General features: G+C 46.7%; 1 protein-coding gene across 1 annotated transcript in view; it reads right to left on the bottom strand.

The window, feature by feature from the left end:
• LOC106594070 (protein kinase C alpha type) overlaps positions 1–14,021 on the bottom strand; it is a 283,350-nt gene that overhangs the window by 253,175 nt on the left and 16,154 nt on the right. The gene's annotated exons all lie outside the window — the stretch shown is intronic.

Genomic DNA, 14,021 nt, shown 5'->3' with positions numbered 1-14,021 from the left:
TATTATCATAACCTTTGGAGGAAATTAATTTAGAAAAGATGGTTGTGGCATCCATAACAAAGCAAACTCAAAACAGGAACACCCATTAAAATCACTGACACATTTTTCCTCCACTCTCCTCCACTGACCTTCAAAGCCTTTTAGACTAACATGACCGCAGGTCTCACGCAACTCTGTTCCCACCATCACTGCTGAAATCCCAGGCATGAGCACTGGGCTTACATAATGTGGGTCAAGACTGATAACTTTTAAATAAGGCCCGAAATAGCCAGCAAGCCGTCTAGCAAGATAAACAGACACATAAAAGGTTATGGGCATCTTTCTCAGCGCACTTTCTTCTCAGTTAACTGTGTTGTATCTTTTCTGTGATCAATCTCCACGGCTTTGTGCTGTTTCTGGCATCTCATCTAAATCACAGTGCTGTGCCTGTTTCTGTCATTCTCTATCGGTCTCCCTCTCTCCCTCCCTTCCTCTCTCCCCCTCTCTGAACCCTCTCCGACTCCTCTCGCCCTCGCTTGTCTTTGTTGTGAAAACAGAGCATGAGAAAAGCAATGCGTCATGTCATTATACTGTAACAATGTGGCTCAGCAAAAACACAGGCAGCTCCCTGACAATTAGCCACACACACACACACACACACACACACACACACACACACACACACACACACACACACACACACACACACACACACACACACACACACACACACACACACACACACACACACACACACACACACACACACACACACACACACACACACACACCCCGACGCCCCAAATTGACGCTGCTTAAAAAGACAGTTTATAATGTTGCAGACGATCTTCACTTACACAACAGCTATGCTGAAATATTCTGACATATCTGTCGAGACAGTTAAATAAACGACAGGTGAAATGGCTATGACAGTTGTTGTGGTGTACACTTCGTTTGCCCAGAGCCCTGTGGAATAGGGTGCCAACTGGGATGCAGGTGTAGGTCTGCTATGAAAGCCTCCTCCCTCCCTTCCTCCTCCTCCTCCCTTCCTCCTCCTCCTCTCTTCCACTCCTCCCTTCCTCCTCCTCCTCCCTTCCTCCTCCTCCTCCTCAAGAGAGGTGCTCCATGCTTTAGTCAATATGGCTGGTGGTGTAATCATGTGTGATCATACTATGTGATATCACATATCCAATCATGTATGAGAGAGGATGCAGGGGTGAAAGTAAGCCGGTACTGTCCTGTACTGCCCTGTACTGCCCTGTACTGTCCGGTACTGCCCTGTACTGCCCTGTACTGTCCGGTACTGCCCTGTACTGTCTGGTACTGTCCTGTACTGCCCTGTACTGTCTGGTACTGTCTGGTACTGTCTGGTACTGTCCTGTACTGTCTGGAACTGTCTGGTACTGTCTGGTACTGTCCGGTACTGTCCGGTACTGTCCGGTACTGTCCTGTACTGTCCTGGTACTGTCTGGTACTGTCCTGTACTGTCTGGTACTGTCTGGTACTGTCTGGTACTGTCCGGTACTGTCCGGTACTGCCCGGTACTGCCCTGTACTGTCTGGTACTGTCCTGTACTGTCCGGTACTGTCCGGTACTGTCCGGTACTGCCCTTTACTGTCTGGTACTGCCTTGTACTGCCCGGTACTGCCCGGTACTGTCCTGTACTGTCCTGTCCGGTACTGTCCTGTACTTTTCGGTACTGCCCGGTACTGTCTGGTACTGCCCTGTACTGTCCGGTACTGCCCTGTACTGCCCTGTGCTGTCCTGTACTGTCCTGTACTGTCCTGTACTGTCCTGTACTTTTCGGTACTGCCCGGTACTGTCTGGTACTGCCCGGTACTGTCCGGTACTGCCCTGTACTGCCCTGTGCTGTCCTGTACTGTCCTGTACTGTCCGGTACTGTCTGGTACTGTCCTGTAATGTCTGGTACTGTCCTGTACTGTCCTGTACTGTCTGGTACTGTCCTGTACTGCCCTGTACTGTCTGGTACTGTCCTGTACTGTCCTGTACTGTCCTGTACTGCCCGGTACTGTCCGGTACTGTCTGGTACTGTCTGGTACTGTCCGGTACTGCCCTGTACTGCCTGGTACTGCCCTGTGCTGTCCGGTACTGTCCGGTACTGTCTGGTACTGTCTGGTACTGTCCTGTACTGTCTGGTACTGTCGGTACTGTCCTGTACTGTCCTGGTCCTGTCCGGTACTGCCCTGTACTGTCTGGTACTGTCTGGGACTGTCCTGTACTGTCCTGGTACTGTCCTGTACTGCCCGGTACTGTCTGGTACTGTCTGGTACTGTCCGGTACTGTCCTGTACTGTCTGGTACTGTCCTGTACTGTCCTGTCCTGCCCGGTCTGCCCGTACTGTCCGCCGTACTGCCGCTGTACTGTCTGGTACTGTCTGGTACTGTCCTGTACTGTCTGGTACTGTCTGGTACTGCCCTGTACTGTCCTGTACTGTCCCGTACTGCCCTGTACTGTCTGGTACTGCCCTGTACTGTCCAGTACTGTCTGGTACTGCCCTGTACTGTCCGGTACTGTCCGGTACTGCCCGGTACCATCAAAATAAATAGTGGCGGTACGCCGTATCAGTTGGACATAAGCCTATCACAATAATTCAAACTGTAGGCTATTACACTATTATTTATCATTAACGCATGTTACCCACATGAACAATGTGTGAATGGACATGAAAATGTGTGGAATACGCTCCCAAGTGCAGTGTTGTTGGACGATAACAGTGAATTTTTGCAAAGGTAGAGATGAGTGGCCGAGACGAGGGAGGACAGTGGACACATCAAGTCAGGTGACAAGTGTAGGCCTGATGGAAGACAATCACCGAATGTCATTCATTACACTTCTTGGAGTTTTGTTCCAGATTTCTCTTTCCATTCCTCAAATGGCGGGTGCACAGTTCACCGTAGTATGGATGCAGGAGGAATTATTTTCACGTGGAAGAACGTGTGCAGGTCGCCAGGCTTATAGGAGCCTTTAGAAGTTATTGTTTGACAATCAGTTCAAAACATCATGACTGGTTATGTTAATGCCACATTAAAAGGTAATACATTTTAAAAGTTAAATGACAAATCTGTAATATTAGGCACACAGAGATCCTGTTAAATAAATAGGGATTATATTTGTAATTCTATGATTAGGCCTCAAATAGTTTTTTGCACACATAGGTGCCGTACCAGGAAGAAATGAAATATACTTTCACCCCTGGGAGGATGATATTATCAAGCTCAAATTAAGGAGCCAATCAGAACATCCGGAGAAATGGAAGAGGCCCTATTTAGACTGACTGAGACGTGGTGATTACATGATTACATGATTAGATGACACTAAACTCTGTGACACCATTCTTGTCAGTGTGGATGACAGTAAATGTTCATTGTCTATGTTCAACTCAAAGAGCACAGTCCTATTAAAAGGCTAGTACAATGAACTGAAAGTACTGAGTTGACTAATAACTTACAGTAATCAAGACTTGAGACTTGTTTGCTGACATCTGAAGTCGGTCAACAAGTGTGTTCCTATAATGTGTTATTTAGTAGAGATGAGGCCACAGGCTGGCTGTGGTCCTGACAGCATGCCAGGGAGCTGGCACGGAATGGACAGAGTGGGGACAGTTGCCATGGTTACCCTGGCAGGCACAGAGCCCTATCATGGCAGATCTGGGCTCTGTGTGGGTACAGTATAATCTCAGGGGAAAAGAGTGGGTATGGTGTAACAGCCTTATCACTAAGGGGACTGTGTGTGTGTGTTAAAACAGGTTGCTATCAGGTTCTTATCATTATGGTTGCTGTGCAGAGCCACTATGGTAGTTCACTGTGTGCCCCATCTCTACTCTGCTACATGCCACACAGACAGGCGTTAATCCAACCCCAGCCTTCCCTGAGCTCTGGTGATTACCACTACATAAACATTAGCATCTCTCTCTCTCTCTCTCTTCTGTCTCTATTTCTGAAGCTCACCATCCTCATTCATATCCCTAAACTAACTTCCAATCCCTCTCACCCTTCCCTCACTCACACTTACTCTCTCTCTCGCTCTCTCTCTCTTTATCCTATTCTCTCTATCCCTCTCTCTCTCTCTCTCTCTCCCTCTCTCTATAATATTCTCTCTATCCCTCTCTCTCTCTATCATATTCTCTCTCTGTATATATATCCTTATCTCTCTCTCTCTTCTTCTCATGGGAGTTTTAGCTGAGAGTGCCTTTGTCTCTTTCCTGGACCTGAACTACAGGATGTGGTAATCTCTTCATGTCAACACGTAGCAGGAACCAGTGTCTACTGGGGGTGATAGCTGGCACCCACAGTAGAGAGGAGAGAGAGAGAGAGAGAGAGAGAGAGAGAGAGAGGGAGGCAGAGAGACAGAGACAGAAGCAGGAAGAGAGAGACAGAGACACAGACAGACAGACAGACAGACAGACAGACAGACAGACAGACAGACAGACAGACAGACAGACAGACAGACAGACAGACAGACAGACAGACAGACAGACAGACAGACAGACAGACAGACAGACAGACAGACAGACAGACAGACAGACAGACAGACAGACAGACAGACAGACAGACAGACAGACAGAGAGAGAGAGAGAGTACCTGTCAGTTGATTGACAGGAGAATGCAGCAGCAGACAGCAGACAGTGAATGACTCGACTGAATTTGCTTCCTGACATTTTCAAGCTTATCAAAACATTTAAATGGTAGACACATGACTTCATCTGCATGGATTTCTTCTAGTCTGGTTAACCAGACCGATGTTATTACAAAGCATTATCTATCTGTCTGGACAAACGTGCAACATTTATTCAGCTTCACCTAACCACATTCAAATGGACAGAGACAAAGTGTCGCTCTAAAATGTTCCTTTTCGACTGAATGTGCCATAAAGAAATGAACCACACATATTTTCAATGTGGTTAACTGTATTTTCCCATATAAGAACTGAGCTTAATGTGTTTTTAATGAGAAATCCCCCAGTGTGAGAGGGTTCTGTGGGAACTATGGCGTCTGGGCAGTCAGGAAGAAAGTCCCTCTGGAAATACTACTGAATCAGAGAAGATAAAAATGGGCCGACTGTCCTGTGAATCAGGAGGGGTCAAAGGGTAAGGCTGGTAAACTCGCCGTGATACAGTAGTTTCATCCTATATTCATTCATCCTATTGGTCAGGATTTGCTAGGTAAGTACTGTTATGTACATGGATTTGCTCCCTATCGGCACAGACACAACATGGCACAGGAGAGCAGTTACCACGATAACCAAATGGCCCATTCCACTGTATATGTGACTCTAGCAGAGAAAGAGACTGAGATACAGTATATGAATATACAGTACATATGATATATGATATATACAGTATATGTGTAGAAAAAGAGAGAGAGATACATTATGAAAGAGAAATAGACGCGACAGAGCACAACGTTTGAGAGTCAGGGACATTTTGAGAGCGGAAAGACAAGGAGAGGAGAGACAAGTAGAGGCAAGGTTACACATAATTATCTTGGCTGGCTAAGCCCTGACTGTTGCTGTAATTAATGCTATTGAAGTCGGCTGGGAGAAAGAGAGGGCTCAGAGAGGCTGACTGACATAATTGACATTCCACTGATTTCATCCACAGAGCCTTTGAGACTAGTGCAAACAGGCACCTTCTAGTCTAGACTTAGACTGAGGACTGTCACCTGATAGGTCTGACATTAAACTGAGAGGATTGGTTATGAGTTACGGCAGTCATGTTATATGAAAGTGCTTATAGACAGACTATTTTCATCAACAGTTTGATGATGTAGAGTACAGCCTGTAGGTTGGGGGAGGTCTAAAAACGTATGTGACATACATGTGGTCTATATCATGTGCTTGACGGAGAAGCATTCTTCTTCTTCTTGTTGGAGAGCTTGTCATATCGTTACAGCAAACCATATGACAATACATTTATCAGAGCCAATCACATACAGGGCCTTGAGAAAGTATTCACACCCCTTGACTTTTTCCAATTTTTATTTGAATTTTAAAGGATTACATTGAGATTTTTGTAACTGTCCTCCATACAATACCCCATAATGTCAAAGTGGAATGATTTAAACAATTAATTATAAAAAGGTTTGGCTGTGATAGGAGAAAACTGAGGATGGATCAACAACATTGTAGTTACTCCACAATACTGACCTAAATGACAGATTGAAAAGAAGGGAGCCTGTACAGAATACAAATATTCCAAAACATGCATCCTGTTTGCAATAAGGCACTAAAGTAAAACTGCAAAAAAAATTGCTTTATGTCCTAAATACAAAGTGTTATGTTTGGATAAAATCCAACACATCACTGAGTACCACTCTTCATATTTTCAAGTATGGTGGTGGCTACGTCATGTTATGGGTATGCTTGTCATCGGCAAGAACTAGGGAGTTTTTTAAGATAAAAAGAAATGGACTAGAGCGAAGCACAGGCAAAATCCAGAGGAAACCTTGGTTCAGTCAGCTTTCCAACCAACACTGGGAGACAAATTCACCTTTCAGCAGGACGATAAAACACAAGGCCAAATATAAACTGGAGTTGCTTACCAAGATGACATTGAATGTTCCAGAGTGGTCTAGTTAGAGTTTTGACTTAAAATCGGTTTGAAAATGTATGGCAAGACTTGAAAATGGCTGTCTAGCAATGATCAACAACCAACTTCACAGAGCTTGAAGAATTATATAAAGAATAATGTGCAAATATTGTACAATCTAGTTGGGCAAAGCTCTTAGAGACTTCTCCAGAAATACTCACAGCTGTAATCGCTGCCAAAGGTGATTCTAACATGTATTTACTCAGGGGGTTGAATACTTATCTAATCCATATAGAGTTTTTTCTTATACTTTGACATTACAGAGTATTTTGTGTAGATCGTTGACAATATCCCACCTTGAAACACAACAGAATGTGGAAAAAGTCAAGGGGTGTGAATGCTATCTGAAGGTACTGTATACCATGCACTCTGTGGCAGGTCCATGACTATGTATAATAAAATGTTCTCATCAAAATATTTGTCCTACGATTCCATTGGTTTTCAGATGTAATTCAATATGTGGTGCTTTAATCTAATCGCAAAAAGATCAGTACGCTGAAAACCTAGTGAATATAGATACCAGGAATCTCTCTGCCAGCATACATGCTGACCACACCGCTAACGTCCCGTGCACGAGCGTTGCAAAATACATTTACACATACATGTTATTCAAGCATTGCACCCACACTGCTCACGCGCGTCTGCGTAGCCGGGCGCTAAAATAGAACTTGGTTCTATTTGTGCAACGGTAAGCTAGCTAGCTAGCTAAATTGCCATAAATGTTTAATGCTTTTTGATTTGTCCCCAAATTAATATAATTGGTTCAGAGTTTGTTTTGATATTTCAACCTGCGTGTCCTGATAGCGTCTGGTGTGGGTGAACAAAATCAACTTGCACGCGCGGTCTGGTCAGCATGTTACACTCTTTAAAAAAGGTGCTATCTAGAACCATAAAGATTTCTTTGGCTGTCTCCATAGGAGAACCCTTTGAATAATCATTTTTGGTTCTATGTAGAACCCTTTTGGTTCTACCTGTAACCAAAAAGGGTTCTCCTATGGGGACAGCCAAAGAACCCTTTTGGAACCCTTTTGTGTAGGGACATGTCATTCTACTGAATGTCTTTGTGTCAATTATTTTCTGCGAAAAGAGAGTCTAAAGAAAACAATAATAATTCATACATTTGTAAGGCACTTTTCATTATACAAGAATAATCTCAAAGTGCATAAATTACATTATACATTAGTAGCTAGAACATAAGAGAGAGAGAGAGCGAGAGAGAGAGAGAGAGAGAGAGAGAGAGAGAGAAGAGAGAGAGAGAGAAGAGAGAGAGAGAGAGAGAGAAGAGAGAGAGAGAGAGAGAGAGAGAGAGAGATAGAGAGAGAGAGAGAGAGAGATGGATAGATGTTGGAAAGATACATTCCCCTAACAACATGTGGGAACAACCAATGTCTTCTTTGACAGAAGGCAACCTTGACCATGTATAGCTAGACTACAGTACACATGAGTTTTCTGACATACAGCCAGGGTTGGGTAGGTTACTTTCTAAATGTAATCCGTAAAGTTACTAGTTACCTGTCCAAAATTGTAATCAGTAACATAACTTTTGGATTACCCAAACTCAGTAACGTAATCTGAATACATTTCGTTACTTTTAGATTACTTTCCCCTTAAGAGGCATTAGAAGGAGACATGTTACCAATTGTATGTTACCAATTGAACAACATCTATTGCAGGATAAATCAATGTTAAAGTTTACATAGCTGGCCGTATATGAATGTTACATTTTACTTCATGGGTTGGTTATGTAGGCTTCTTCTAACTCATCGCTTTCTACTACAGTTGATGTCGGAAGTTTACATACACTTAGGTTAGAGTCATTAAAACTTGTTTTTCAACCACTCCACAAATTTCTTGTTAACAAACTATAGTTTGAACAGGTCGGTTAGGACATATACTTTGTGCATGACACAAGTAATTTTTCCAACAATTGTTTGCAGACAGATTATTTCACTTATAATTCACTGTATCACAATTCCAGTGGGTCAGAAGTTTACATACACGAAGTTGACTGTGCCTTTAAACAGCTTGGAAAATTACAGAAAATGATGCCATGGCTTTAGAAGCTTCTGATAGGCTAATTGACATAATTTGAGTCAATTGGAGGTGTACCTGTGGATGTGTTTCAAGGCCTACCTTCAAACTCAGTGCTTCTTTGCTTGCCATCATGGGAAAATCAAAAGAAATCAGCCAAGACCTCAGAAGAAAATTGGAGACCTTCCAAATGGACAATGACCCCAAGCATACTTCCAAAGTTGTGGCACTGCTGATGTCTGGAACAAGACTCAGGACCACTCAGCACTGCTGATGTCTGGAACATGCCTCAGAACCACGCAGCACTGCTGACGTCTGGAACAGGACTCAGAACCACGCAGCACTGGCTGACGTCTGGAACAGGCCTCAGAACCACTCAGCACTACTGACGTCTGGAACAGGCCTCAGAACCTCTCAGCACTACTGATGTCTGGAACAGGCCTCAGAACCACTCAGCACTGCTGATGTCTGGAACAGGCCTCAGAACCACGCAGCACTGCTGACGTCTGGGAACAGGCCTCAGAACCACACAGCACTGCTGATGTCTGGAACAGCCGTCAGAACCACTCAGCACTGCTGATGTCTGGAACAGGCCTCAGAACCACTCAGCACTGCTGATGTCTGGAACAGGCGTCAGAACCACTCAGCACTGCTGATGTCTGGAACAGGCCTCAGAACCACTCAACACTGCTGATGTCTGGAACAGGCGTCAGAACCACTCAGCACTGCTGATGTCTGGGAACAGGCCTCAGAACCACACAGCACTGCTGATGTCTGGAACAGCCGTCAGAACCACTCAGCACTACTGATGTCTGGAACAGGACTCAGAACCACTCAGCACTACTGATGTCTGGAACAGGCCTCAGAACCACGCAGCACTGCTGACGTCTGGAACAGGCCTCAGAACCACACAGCACTGCTGATGTCTGGAACAGGCCTCAGAACCACTCAGCACTACTGACGTCTGGAACAGGCCTCAGAACCACTCAGCACTGCTGACGTCTGGAACAGGCCTCAGAACCACTCAGCACTGCTGATGTCTGGAACAGGCCTCAGAACCACTCAGCACTGCTGATGTCTGGAACAGGCCGTCAGAACCACTCAGCACTGCTGATGTCTGGGAACAGGCCTCAGAACCACTCAGCACTGCTGATGTCTGGAACAGGACTCAGAACCACTCAGCACTACTGATGTCTGGGAACAGGACTCAGAACCACGCAGCACTGCTGACGTCTGGAACAGGACTCAGAACCACGCAGCACTACTGATGTCTGGGAACAGGACTCAGAACCACGCAGCACTGCTGACGTCTGGAACAGGACTCAGAACCACTCAGCACTACTGATGTCTGGAACAGGACTCAGAACCACTCAGCACTACTGATGTCTGGAACAGGACTCAGAACCACTCAACACTGCTGACGTCTGGAACAGGCCTCAGAACCACTCAGCACTACTGATGTCTGGAACAGGCATCAGAACCACTCAGCACTACTGATGTCTGGGAACAGGACTCAGAACCACGCAGCACTGCTGACGTCTGGAACAGGACTCAGAACCACGCAGCACTACTGATGTCTGGAACAGGACTCAGAACCACTCAGCACTGCTGATGTCTGGAACAGGCCTCAGAACCACTCAGCACTGCTGACGTCTGGAACAGGCCTCAGAACCACGCAGCACTGCTGACGTCTGGAACAGGCCTCAGAACCACTCAGCACTGCTGACGTCTGGAACAGGACTCAGAACCACTCAGCACTACTGATATCTGGAACAGGACTCAGAACCACTCAGCACTACTGATGTCTGGAACAGGCCTCAGAACCACTCAGCACTGCTGATGTCTGGAACAGGCCTCAGAACCACGCAGCACTGCTGATGTCTGGAACAGGACTCAGAACCACTCAACACACTGATGTCTGGAACAGGACTCAGAACCACGCAGCACTACTGACGTCTGGAACAGGCCTCAGAACCACTCAGCACTACTGACGTCTGGAACAGGACTCAGAACCACTCAGCACTACTGATGTCCGGAACAGGACTCAGAACCACTCAGCACTGCTGATGTCTGGGAACAGGCCTCAGAACCACTCAGCACTACTGATGTCTGGAACAGGACTCAGACCACGCAGCACTACTGATATCTGGAACAGGACTCAGAACCACGCAGCACTGCTGATATCTGGAACAGGACTCAGAACCACGCAGCACTACTGATATCTGGAACAGGACTCAGAACCACGCAGCACTGCTGATATCTGGAACAGGACTCAGAACCACTCAGCACTACTGATGTCTGGAACAAGACTCAGAACCACTCAGCACTACTGATGTCTGGAACAAGACTCAGAACCACTCAGCACTGCTGATGTCTGGAACAGGACTCAGAACCACGCAGCACTACTGATGTCTGGAACAGGACTTCAGAACCACGCAGCACTACTGATGTCTGGAACAAGACTCAGAACCTCTCAGCACTGCTGATGTCTGGAACAGGACTCAGAACCACGCAGCACTACTGATGTCTGGAACAGGACTCAGAACCACGCAGCACTACTGATGTCTGGAACAGGACTCAGAACCTCGCAGCACTGCTGATGTCTGGAACAGGACTCAGAACCACGCAGCACTACTGATGTCTGGAACAGGACTCAGAACCACGCAGCACTACTGATGTCTGGAACAGGACTCAGAACCACGCAGCACTACTGATGTCTGGAACAAGACTCAGAACCACGCAGCACTGCTGACGTCTGGAACAAGACTCAGAACCACTCAGCACTACTGATGTCTGGAACAGGACTCAGAACCACGCAGCACTACTGATGTCTGGAACAGGACTCAGAACCACTCAGCACTAGTGATGTCTGGAACAGGCCTCAGAACTATTTAGCACTACTGATATCTGGAACAGGCTTCAGAACCACTCAGCCATCATCTAGTGTAACTCACTAAGCAGACTAAATACCCACTTCTGTCCCTTTTCCGCAAACTGTTTATTTTACTTCTGCTGACAATCCCCTAACATCTGAAGGGCTCTTGAACTTTGGAATGTTTCTCAAACTTTCACACACTCCAGTCTCTGCCTGACCATGTCCAGGCTCTCTTTCCTTCTCACTCCAGTCCCTGGCAGACCATGTCCAGGCTCTCTTTCCTTCTCACTCCAGTCCCTGGCAGACTGTGTCCAGGCTGTCTTTCCTTCTCACTCCAGTCCCTGGCAGACCATGTCCAGGCTCTCTTTCCTTCTCACTCCAGTCCCTGGCAGACTGTGTCCAGGCTCTCTTTCCTTCTCACTCCAGTCCCTGGCAGACCATGTCCAGGCTGTCTTTCCTTCCACTCCAGTCCCTGGCTGACTGTGTCCAGGCTGTCTTTCCTTCTCACTCCAGTCCCTGGCAGACTGTGTCCAGGCTGTCTTTCCTTCTCACTCCAGTCCCTGGCAGACCATGTCCAGGCTCTCTTTCCTTCTCACTCCAGTCCCTGGCAGACTGTGTCCAGGCTGTCTTTCCTTCTCACTCCAGTCCCTGGCAGACTGTGTCCAGGCTGTCTTTCCTTCTCACTCCAGTCTCTGGCAGACTGTGTCCAGGCTCTCTTTCCTTCTCACTCCAGTCCCTGGCAGACTGTGTCCAGGCTGTCTTTCCTTCTCACTCCAGTCTCTGGCAGACTGTGTCCAGGCTGTCTTTCCTTCTCACTCCAGTCCCTGACTGACTGTGTCCAGGCTGTCTTTCCTTCTCACTCCAGTCCCTGGCAGACTGTGTCCAGGCTGTCTTTCCTTCTCACTCCAGTCCCTGACTGACTGTGTCCAGGCTGTCTTTCCTTCCACTCCAGTCTCTGGCAGACTGTGTCCAGGCTGTCTTTCCTTCTCACTCCAGTCCCTGGCAGACTGTGTCCAGGCTCTCTTTCCTTCTCACTCCAGTCCCTGGCAGACTGTGTCCAGGCTCTCTTTCCTTCTCACTCCAGTCCCTGGCAGACTGTGTCCAGGCTGTCTTTCCTTCTCACTCCAGTCTCTGGCAGACCATGTCCAGGCTCTCTTTCCTTCTCACTCCAGTCTCTGGCAGACTGTGTCCAGGCTGTCTTTCCTTCTCACTCCAGTCCCTGACTGACTGTGTCCAGGCTCTCTTTCCTTCCACTCCAGTCCCTGGCAGACTGTGTCCAGGCTGTCTTTCCTTCTCTCTCCAGTCCCTGGCAGACTGTGTCCAGGCTCTCTTTCCTTCTCACTCCAGTCTCTGGCTGACCGTGTCCAGGCTGTCTTTCCTTCTCTCTCTCTTTCCTTTTCCTCTCCATCTGTCTCTCTTTTTCACTCGTTCTCTCCTTCTCTCACATTAGACCATGTCCAGCTTGGACTCTTTCTCACTGGCCTCTCCTCTTTATCTTCCCCTCTCTCTCCCTTCTGTAACAGGTTAGAGGTTAACATGGTATAGTATCTTAGGGTTGTCCTTCATGCTACACTTCCTTCTTCCCCTCATCTCTGTCCTCTCTAAATCTCTAGACCCTGTCCAGACGCTCTTTTCCTCTCCTGCTCTCCTCCTGGCCGTGGGCTACGCTCTCCAGATGGTACTGCCAGCTCCACAGCCACTCCACATCAAAGGGCCACGGGGCCGAGAGAGGAGAGGAGAGGAGAGAAGAGAGGAGAACATCCATGTCACTGTGGCCATGACTGATCCAAGTCACACACACACAGACACAAACACACACAGACACAAACACACACAGACACTCACACACACTGTCATAGATGGATCCACGTAGAACTGGCATCATTGACACTCACTGACGCTAAGTAAAAGCTAACACTGCCACATTTGGGCAGCATTGGGGAAGACCGACTACTTAAAGGAAAGTGTCACCCATTTTGAATGTTATATTGTTTTTGTGCATCTCTGAGGGATGTTCTATCGATTCCCTGGGTCATTTCATGTTTTCATGTGTATCTGAGTTATTGGCGTTTAAGCAGGAAGAAATCCGTTCGCTATTTACGTACAACCGTGATAATGTCTCTCTCACTACACTGGAAGTCTATATGAATAGGACTTTTAGATGGTGAAAACGTCTATCATACCTGTCAGATTTCAATACTGGCCGATGTCATAACTCAGGAAGATGTCTTCTCTCGAATGAGCCATTGATCATATTTTTACGATATTCCGACCTCGAGAAATGTATAATTTAAGGGTCTAGCACATTTGTCTGTCTCTTCAGTCCAGGGTGCATTGCATGATGCTGTTGCCAGATATATTATAGAAAGGAGATAGGAATCCAATGAATGAAGGAACGTAAACGCCCCACTCAGCAGACTGTAGACCAATCTCGTTCACAAAGTCATGCTGCGTCACGCGGTTGCTAAGCTAATCGTCACGCAATCCCTTCTCAAAGTCAGTGTATATGTCAAGAAAGGTGCCTATTTT

This window comes from Salmo salar, chromosome 06 (assembly GCF_965601325.2).
Source record: "Salmo salar chromosome 06, fSalSal1, whole genome shotgun sequence".
Lineage (NCBI taxonomy): Eukaryota > Metazoa > Chordata > Actinopteri > Salmoniformes > Salmonidae > Salmo > Salmo salar.
This window is presented reverse-complemented; position numbering and strand designations above follow the sequence as displayed.